Here is a 7564-nt window from a genome sequence, read left to right as displayed (position 1 = left end):
CACAGCACAAGGGCGTCTGCCGATCCTCGTGGAAGCGGGCAGCGCACGACCTGGAGCTCCACGTGGCAGCCGCAAGCTCCCACGCCTGGCTCTGCGCTCACCCGGGCATCTGCCTGAGCTCACGCCTGGCACACTACGCACGTTCGACCCCTGACAAATATTTATCATACATCTGCATGAACAGAGGAGCTGCTCAAAAAACATCTCACGCTTAATTAAAACTAGAGTTTTATTAAAGCTGAATCTCAGTGGTTTATTCTGCTTTTTCTGGGTGTCTTTTTCTCCACCACGGCCACCGGGCCAGACCTCCTGTGGGCAAGAAGACAAGGAGCACTGGATTCTCGAGCTGGCTCTGGCTCTTTTCGGCTTCCTAGTCTCTGAGCCTCGATTTCCTCGTGTTTAAAATGAGGCTGTTGGACTTTGAGCTCTGACAGCCCTTCTAAGACTCCCATTCAGGCTGGAAGGACAGTTCCCACTGGCTTAAGCACCGGCTTAAATCCACAGCAAGATCCGGGTGACTGATACCCGTCCCTCTCCATCTCTTGGTCTGAGATCCATTCTCAGACTGGCTTTCGCTTCATGGGGGCAAAGTGGCTGCCAGGAGCCCGAGGCCTTAGCTGCCGGAGCAGAGAAGCATGTAGTCGAGAGTCTTCCGTAACAATCTAAGACCAAGTTCCGAAATTCTGTCTCAAGGGCAGGATTTGGTCACGTGCCCATCCCATGGGAATCAATGTTCTGGTTGGCCACTTAGGTCCAGGTCCACCCCTCCCCGACTTCCTGGGCTGAGAGCTGGGGAAGGTGGTTCTCCAAAGTAAATAAGAGAGGGCATGGATGCGGGCTCCCCCAAAACGAGGAACGGTGAGAAGGGGCCGAGTTCAGGCTGTTTCGTAAGAGCTGTGGTTTATCGATCTACAAGAATAACGGCCAAAAGATGGTCATGAAAATCATGTGATATTCTTACTGTGTACTTCCAACAAACACACAATGCAACTACGGCTGACCCTTGAACAGCGCACGGATTGGGGCGCTAACACTCTGCTCAGTCCAGTAAATTTGACTCATCCAAAACTTAAGGTGACTCTTGGTATCTAACCACAGGGGATTGGGTCCAGGAGCCAACCTGCAGGTGCTCCAGGCCTCTACATAAAACAGCGTAGATCAATCTACGGCCGCGCCACCCTGAACAAGCCCAATCCTGTCTGATCTCGGAAGCTAAGCAGGGTCGGACATGGTTAGTACTTGGATGGGAGACCAGCGAGGAAGACCAGGTGCTATAGGCTTAAAAAATAAAATATAAGAGATCGTAAGCTGACAAGGTCCTTGCAATCTGTGAGGTCAACCAAGGGTTGCCTCGCCTAAAAGAATAAAAAACAATAAAAAAATAAACATGGCGTAGATCGGTGCATCCCGTTGGCCCTCCTCATCCACAAGGCGAAAAAGTGCAGGTGTTTGTTGAAGAAAACACATACGAGCGCAGCTCAGACCGTGCGGTTCACGGGCCGACTGTCACACAGTGAAACGGTGCTGATCCCAGGGGGAATTTAAACCGTTAACACGCAGAGCACTGAAGTCACCGCCCCGTTAGTGGCACACGCATCCGCCCTGGAGAGGCGACGTCCCCCATCCGTGAGCGAGGTCTCCAGGGGCTCCGTTCCCCTCACAGCGACTGTAGACGTGTGTGGTCGTCATGACCATTTTCTGGCAGTGGGCAGTGGAGTGTCTCATGGGGAAGGGCCTTTCTGCGAAGCACATAAGTTGCCCTACGAACTGCTTCTCAGTAGACCAGATCGGAGTCCAGCTCTGGGTTCCTTTTGTAAAAATGAGGCAGAGTTTATCCCTCATTCCTCCCCATCCTGTTCCTCTGTGTCCTCTCTCCCTCTCCCGGCCCCCTCTTCTCTTCCGTCCCCCCTCTCCTTCCCCACCCCCCGCCTCCTCCTGTCCACTCTCCCCACACGCACACGCACACTCTATGTTTTATGCTGTATTTTTACTGTGCCTTTTCTGTTTTCAGATATGTCAGATACACAAATACGCACCTATGGTGCTCAGTAGAGTAACGTGCAGTACAGGTGTGTAGCCCAGGGGCACCAGGCTGATCCGTAGAGCCTGGGTGTGCCGTGGGCCACAACATCTCGGTGTGCGTGAGTGCCTCTGTGATGTTCGCACAACCACAAAATCACCTAACCCACCATGACTGTATGTGAACCTGAAAAGTTTGCAGATCATGGAACAGACTGCTCTGAGGCTGGGGAGCCTGCACCCCGCCACTGAGAGAGAGAGGGCAGCTTCAGCTAAACGTTCTAGGGTTTGAAAGGCGGGCAGGTTAGGAGATGGGGTTGCACGTGGCTAGCAGAAAACCCCACTGTCACACACACCTTTGCAACTTTAAAAACTTTTTCAGTTACAGTTGACATGAAATAGTTTTATATGAGTTTCAGGTGTACAGTATCATAGTTAGACATTTATATAATTTAAAGAGTGACCCCCGACCAGTCTAGCCACCCCCCACCCCCGGCACCCCACAGAGTCACTACAGACCATGGGAAGAGACAGACCGTGGGAACAGACAGACCCTTTGGAAGACAACAGTGCCCAGAGCTGGCGTGGCTCCCAGGCATCGGGGCGCACAGTGGAGGACCCTCACCTCCTAGAGCTCGGGGGGCGGGGCCAACTGCCACAAGGTGCTGTGTCAGGTTTGGGATCTAAACGAAAAGGCCTTCTCCTTCCCTCCACCTGCTCAGCCCCTTCTCTGGCTGCTCCTGGCCGTGCTCTGCTGACTTTCTCTGACAGAGACTCATCCAACACGAGCTCAGATGAAAATCTGAACAGTGCACGCAGTGGGTAATTAGAGGGCTCCGTGTAATTCCGCTGACATTAATCTGATTCCACTTGAAGGGCTGGGAGGGTCTCCCCACCCTCCAGTAAACAATCGCCCAGCGCCCGGGACCAGCTCCTCTGCCTGGGAGGCTGGCTGCAGCCTTGGAAGCAATCAGAGGCCTGGAAACGAGATGGGGGTGGGCGAGAGGCGGGGGTGGGGTAAGGCTCAGAAATGTGCCTGTGGGAGCGGAACCGAGGGTGACAGAGACTAGGGAAGACAGTGGCCTCTTTGACTCTTACAGGGACTTCAAGCAAATAGAAAGGGGAGGGGGAGGGGGAGAAGAGAGGAAGGATGGAGGGGATTTAGGACACGTTGGAAGCCAGCCAGGGAGAGTGCAGGGGAGGGGAGGGGAGGGGAGGGAAGGATGGAGGCAAGTGAGGGAGGGGCGGCCAGGTGAGTGGGAGGGCTGGGGAGAGACACCGGAGGGCGGAGGGCGGCTTTCCCTGAGCGGGGTCGTGGCCCTGTCCACTCCCGCCCTGCCAGCACCTCCGCCCAGTGCCCAGGGCCGTCCTCTGGCGGGAGGGGTGTCCCAGAGCCCAGCTGAGCTGGCCTGGAGAGGCGGGGAGAGGCATGACCCCCCCCCCAGGATGCCCAGGGAGACTCTGACCGCGAAGGCCGGGGTCCCTGGCGCCCAAGCCGCATCGACCGGTCTCCCAGCGCGGGGTGTCGGATCGATCGGTGGCGGGCGGGGGGCCTCGGGGCGAGGCCGCCATCGACCAGCCGGGGCTCTGCCTGGGCCGGCGCACGCTCCCCGCGCCCCACCGCCGGGAGGCCGGTAAGTGGGAGCGATTGGCCCGGGCGGCGCAGAGGCACATCCGTCCCGCGCGGGCGCCGCGGCCGGGGCTCGCGGCAATTAGGGCTGAGTGTCTAAATGGGCCGAGCTCGGCGCAGAGCATGTCCGCTGCCCTGTTTACCGGGGACGTGCCGGGCCGCTCCCCGCAGCCACCCGCCAGGCGCTTGCTGTGCCCCGGGGCCGTGCAGCAGGGGACTGGGCCGCAGACACCCCCACCCCGGACTGCAAAGGGTCTCACCTGCCCAGGGTGGCAGAGAAGAGGGGCCTCAGCAGAGCCCCCAACCCCAGGCCAGCACCAGCCCTTCCTGGGCTAGAGGCCCTGAAGTGTCAAGAGCTCCCCCACCCGCTCTGGGACCCCGGGCAGCCGGGGCCCTGTGAGCCCGTTTCCTCTCTGCAACCTGGGCACAGTGACGCTGCCGGCCCATGGGTCATTCCCGGCAGAAGGGCATCGTGGGTACAGTGGCTTAGCTCCAGGTTGTCAGGACAGCTCTCCGTGAAGCAGGAGCCAGGTCCCAGAAGGCCACCGCCGTGCCCCCGCTGGACGCCCAGCGCCGAGCGGACCTCACGGTCAGCAGGCGCTGGCAAATATGCAGGAAATAACTGAAGAACTAGGAATCGCGGAAACGCAGGTGCGAAATCCCCGTGGTTTGGGGAGCGGTTCTACGGAGCAGCAGGCGGCTCGTCTCACACCCGTTGCCACCCGCTCGGGGGACAGGTCATGCTACGTCATTCTACACTTAGGGAAACTGAGTCTAGGTGGTTAAGCACCTTGCTCCAGGTGCCCAGCTAAGAAGTGGGGGGGCCAGAGCTTGAACCCAGACCCTTTGGCTTCGCTACAAGCCCCCTCCCCCACCACCACGCTCAAACCGTGTCTACACAGGACCCGACTGAAAACTAGTTTAGCCTGTCAAGTGTCTTGGCTCAGAGATGTTTATTTATTTCACTAAAAATCAATCTCCCGACTGCTTTGCGTTTCCTCTCACTCACTCCACAGTGATTTGATGGGAGGAAGATGTGCAGGGTGTATGGGCAGCTGTGGAGGTGGGCGTGAGGGCGGGGGTGTGTGAGTGTGGGTGTGTGTGAGTGTGAGTGGGAGCATGTGAGTGTGGGTGTCTGTGTGGGGGTGTGTGAGTGTGGATGTGTGTGAGTGTGGGTGGGAGCGTGTGAGTGTGGGTGTCTGTGTGGGTGGGTGTGAGCGTGGGTGTGCATGAGTGTGGGTGTGGGTGTGAATGTAGGTGTGCACGAGTGTGGGCGTGATTGTGGGTGGGTGTGCATGGGTGTGAGTATGGGTGCATGCGAGTGTGGGTGGCTGTAAGTGTGGGTGTGCATGAGTGTGGGTGTGAGTGTGGGTGGGTGTGTGTGTGAGTATGGGTGCATGCGAGTGTGGGTGGATGTGTGTGAGTGTGGGTGCGTGTGAGTATGGGTGCATGCGAGTGTGGGTGGGTGTAAGTGTGGATGTGTGTGAGTGTGGGTGCATGTGAGTGTGGGTGTCTGTGAGTGTGGGTGCATATGAGTGTGGGTGGGTGTGAGTGTGGTTGTCTGTGAGTGCGGGGGTGTGTGAGTGTGGGTGTCTGTGAGTGTGGGTGCATATGAGTGTGGGTGGGTGTGAGTGTGGTTGTCTGTGAGTGCGGGGGTGTGTGAGTGTGGGTGGGTGTGAGTATGGGTGGGAACGTGTGACTGTGGGTGCATGTGAGTGTGGGTGCGTGTGAGTGTGGTTGTCTGTGAGTGTGGGTGGGTGTGAGTGTGGGTGTGCATGAGTGTGGGTGTGATTGTGGGTGGGTGTGCATGGGTGTGAGTATGGATGCATGCGAGTGTGGGTGGGTGTAAGTGTGGGTGTGTGTGAGTGTGGGTGCGTGTGAGTGTGGGCACATGTGTGCCCAGGAACGCCATCCCCACACGCTGGAAGCAGGTGTGTCAGTCTGCTCCAGACGCCCTGAAAGGACCACCACCGCCTGGACCTACACACATAACCCTGCTTCTCACAGTTCTGGAGACCAGAGGCCCCAGGTCAAGGGGCCGGCAAGGCTGGTTTCTGGCGAGGCCTCTGTCCTGGGCTTGCAGACGGCCACTTTCTCTGTGCGCCCTCACACGCCCCTCCCTCTGTGCATCAGGGAGGGAGGGAGAGCGCCCTCCGGTACCTCGTCCCCTTCCCATAAGGACACCCGTCTTGTTGGCTCCGGGCTCCATCCTCATGGCCTTGCTTAACCTAAATTTCCTCCCTAAAAGCCCTGTGTCCAAATGCAGTCGCACTGGGGGTCAGGGCTCCAACATATGGATTTGGGGGGACGCAATTCAGTTCAAAACAGCGGGGCAGGGAGACACAAAAGGATGACTGTGGCTCGTTCCCTGTGAGGGCTGCGGGCAGGGCTGCGGAGCCAAACCCTAGAACCGTGGCACGGCAGAGCAAAGCCGGACGCGACGACATAATCCGACTGTCTCGTTCGTCAAATAGGGAAACTGAGGCCCCGGGAGGGAAGGTCGTGGTCGCAGCACTGGGACAGAATGGCAGAGTCACCATCGTCTTGTGCTCTTGGCACCAGATGCTATTCCCCCGAGGGGGGCAGAGCCGGGCATGGAGACCCCTCCACCCACCGCATTGGGTCCTCCAGGAGGGTGACTGGGAAGGGTGGGTGGGCTGGGCCCTGAGAGAAGTGGGCAGGAGGGAGGCTGCTGCCTTGGGACCCTGGCCAGCCGCTCGCCGCTTCGTGCGTCAGCTCCTGCACCCACAAATCTCCACCTCTGGGAACGGCTACGAGGCTTAAATGCGATGCTTGACGTCAACACTTAACAAGGTGCCTGGCACGTTTTCAGTTCTCAGGAAATGTGAACTGTTATTTCCATACAGCCGGTTACCGAACCTGAACCCCAAGTCCGAGACACTTTCCCTGACCCCAGTGGCAGTAACCGTAGTGAGTGGAGTACTGGCTGCGTGCAGGCGCCGAGACGAGCATCGTACATGGACTATCTTGCTTCTTGCCCCGTTGAGCACAAGAGAGACTGAGGCCCCTCCAGGTGTTGACCTGCCCAGGGTCACGCAGGATTAAGTGGGCGGACCAGAATTCAAATCCAGGTGAGTCTGGCTGCAGGCCCTGCCCCCTTCATCACTCACCTCTCCAGCCTCCCCGAGATCCCGACGGCGACTTTCTCAATGAGAACAAACACAGGTGAATATACACACCTGTTAGTTCATCATAAAAATGAATTCACGGTGTCATTACGTCACCCACCAGGATGGCTCGCTAGCCACCCAGAATGCAGACTATCTCTGACGAAGTCAGACCAAGTGGGAGCTGATGTCAGCAATGAGGGTCCTGGCTACTCTGGGTTCTGAGGCCCCTCCCTCCATCACCTGCGTGTGCTGGGGTGAGCATCTACATCCCTCACTGAGCGACTTCTGGGGCATGAACTGCTCATGGAATTGGAAGCCTGGGCGTCACCAGGGGAGGGGGTGACAGGTGTGTGAATGGACTGGGGTCGCACCTCCCAGTAGCACGGGGCTGCTCCCCGACCACGTCCACGTCCCCGACCACGTCCCCGTCCGAGGGCAGGCCGGACATCGTGGGTGGGCCCCACGTGGCCTTGGAGGGGAGAAGGGGGAGGGAGGCACGTCCTGGACCAGCGATGGAATGGCGAGCTGCGTACAGACGTAGCCTGTGCTTCACAGGAGGGGAGCGGAGAGGGTGCCGGCAGAGGACAGCCTCACGTTATCACCCTCTGCCGCTTCGGGTCCCTCTATGGATTCCGATTCATCTTTTCTATCTCAAGGCTACGTCTCAAGCAGGTCCTGTAGTTCTCCAGGCTTTTCCCATCACGAGATCACTTTGCTTCTATAATTAAAACCACCGTGTGGTACGCCTCGTCCCTTACTTGTCAGATGACATGTGTGGCCCTCC

General features: G+C 58.2%; 1 pseudogene; it reads left to right on the top strand.

Annotated features, from left to right (window-relative positions):
* Positions 1-1161: 1161 nt before the first annotated feature.
* On the top strand, positions 1162-1280 carry LOC112477352 (annotated as a pseudogene).
* The last annotated feature ends 6284 nt before the right edge of the window (positions 1281-7564 follow it).

This window comes from Pteropus alecto, unplaced genomic scaffold (genome assembly GCF_000325575.1).
Source record: "Pteropus alecto unplaced genomic scaffold, ASM32557v1 scaffold123, whole genome shotgun sequence".
In the NCBI taxonomy this organism is placed as follows: Eukaryota; Metazoa; Chordata; class Mammalia; order Chiroptera; family Pteropodidae; genus Pteropus; species Pteropus alecto.
The sequence above is the reverse complement of the archived record's forward strand: the minus strand, read 5'-3'. Positions and strand labels throughout refer to the sequence as shown.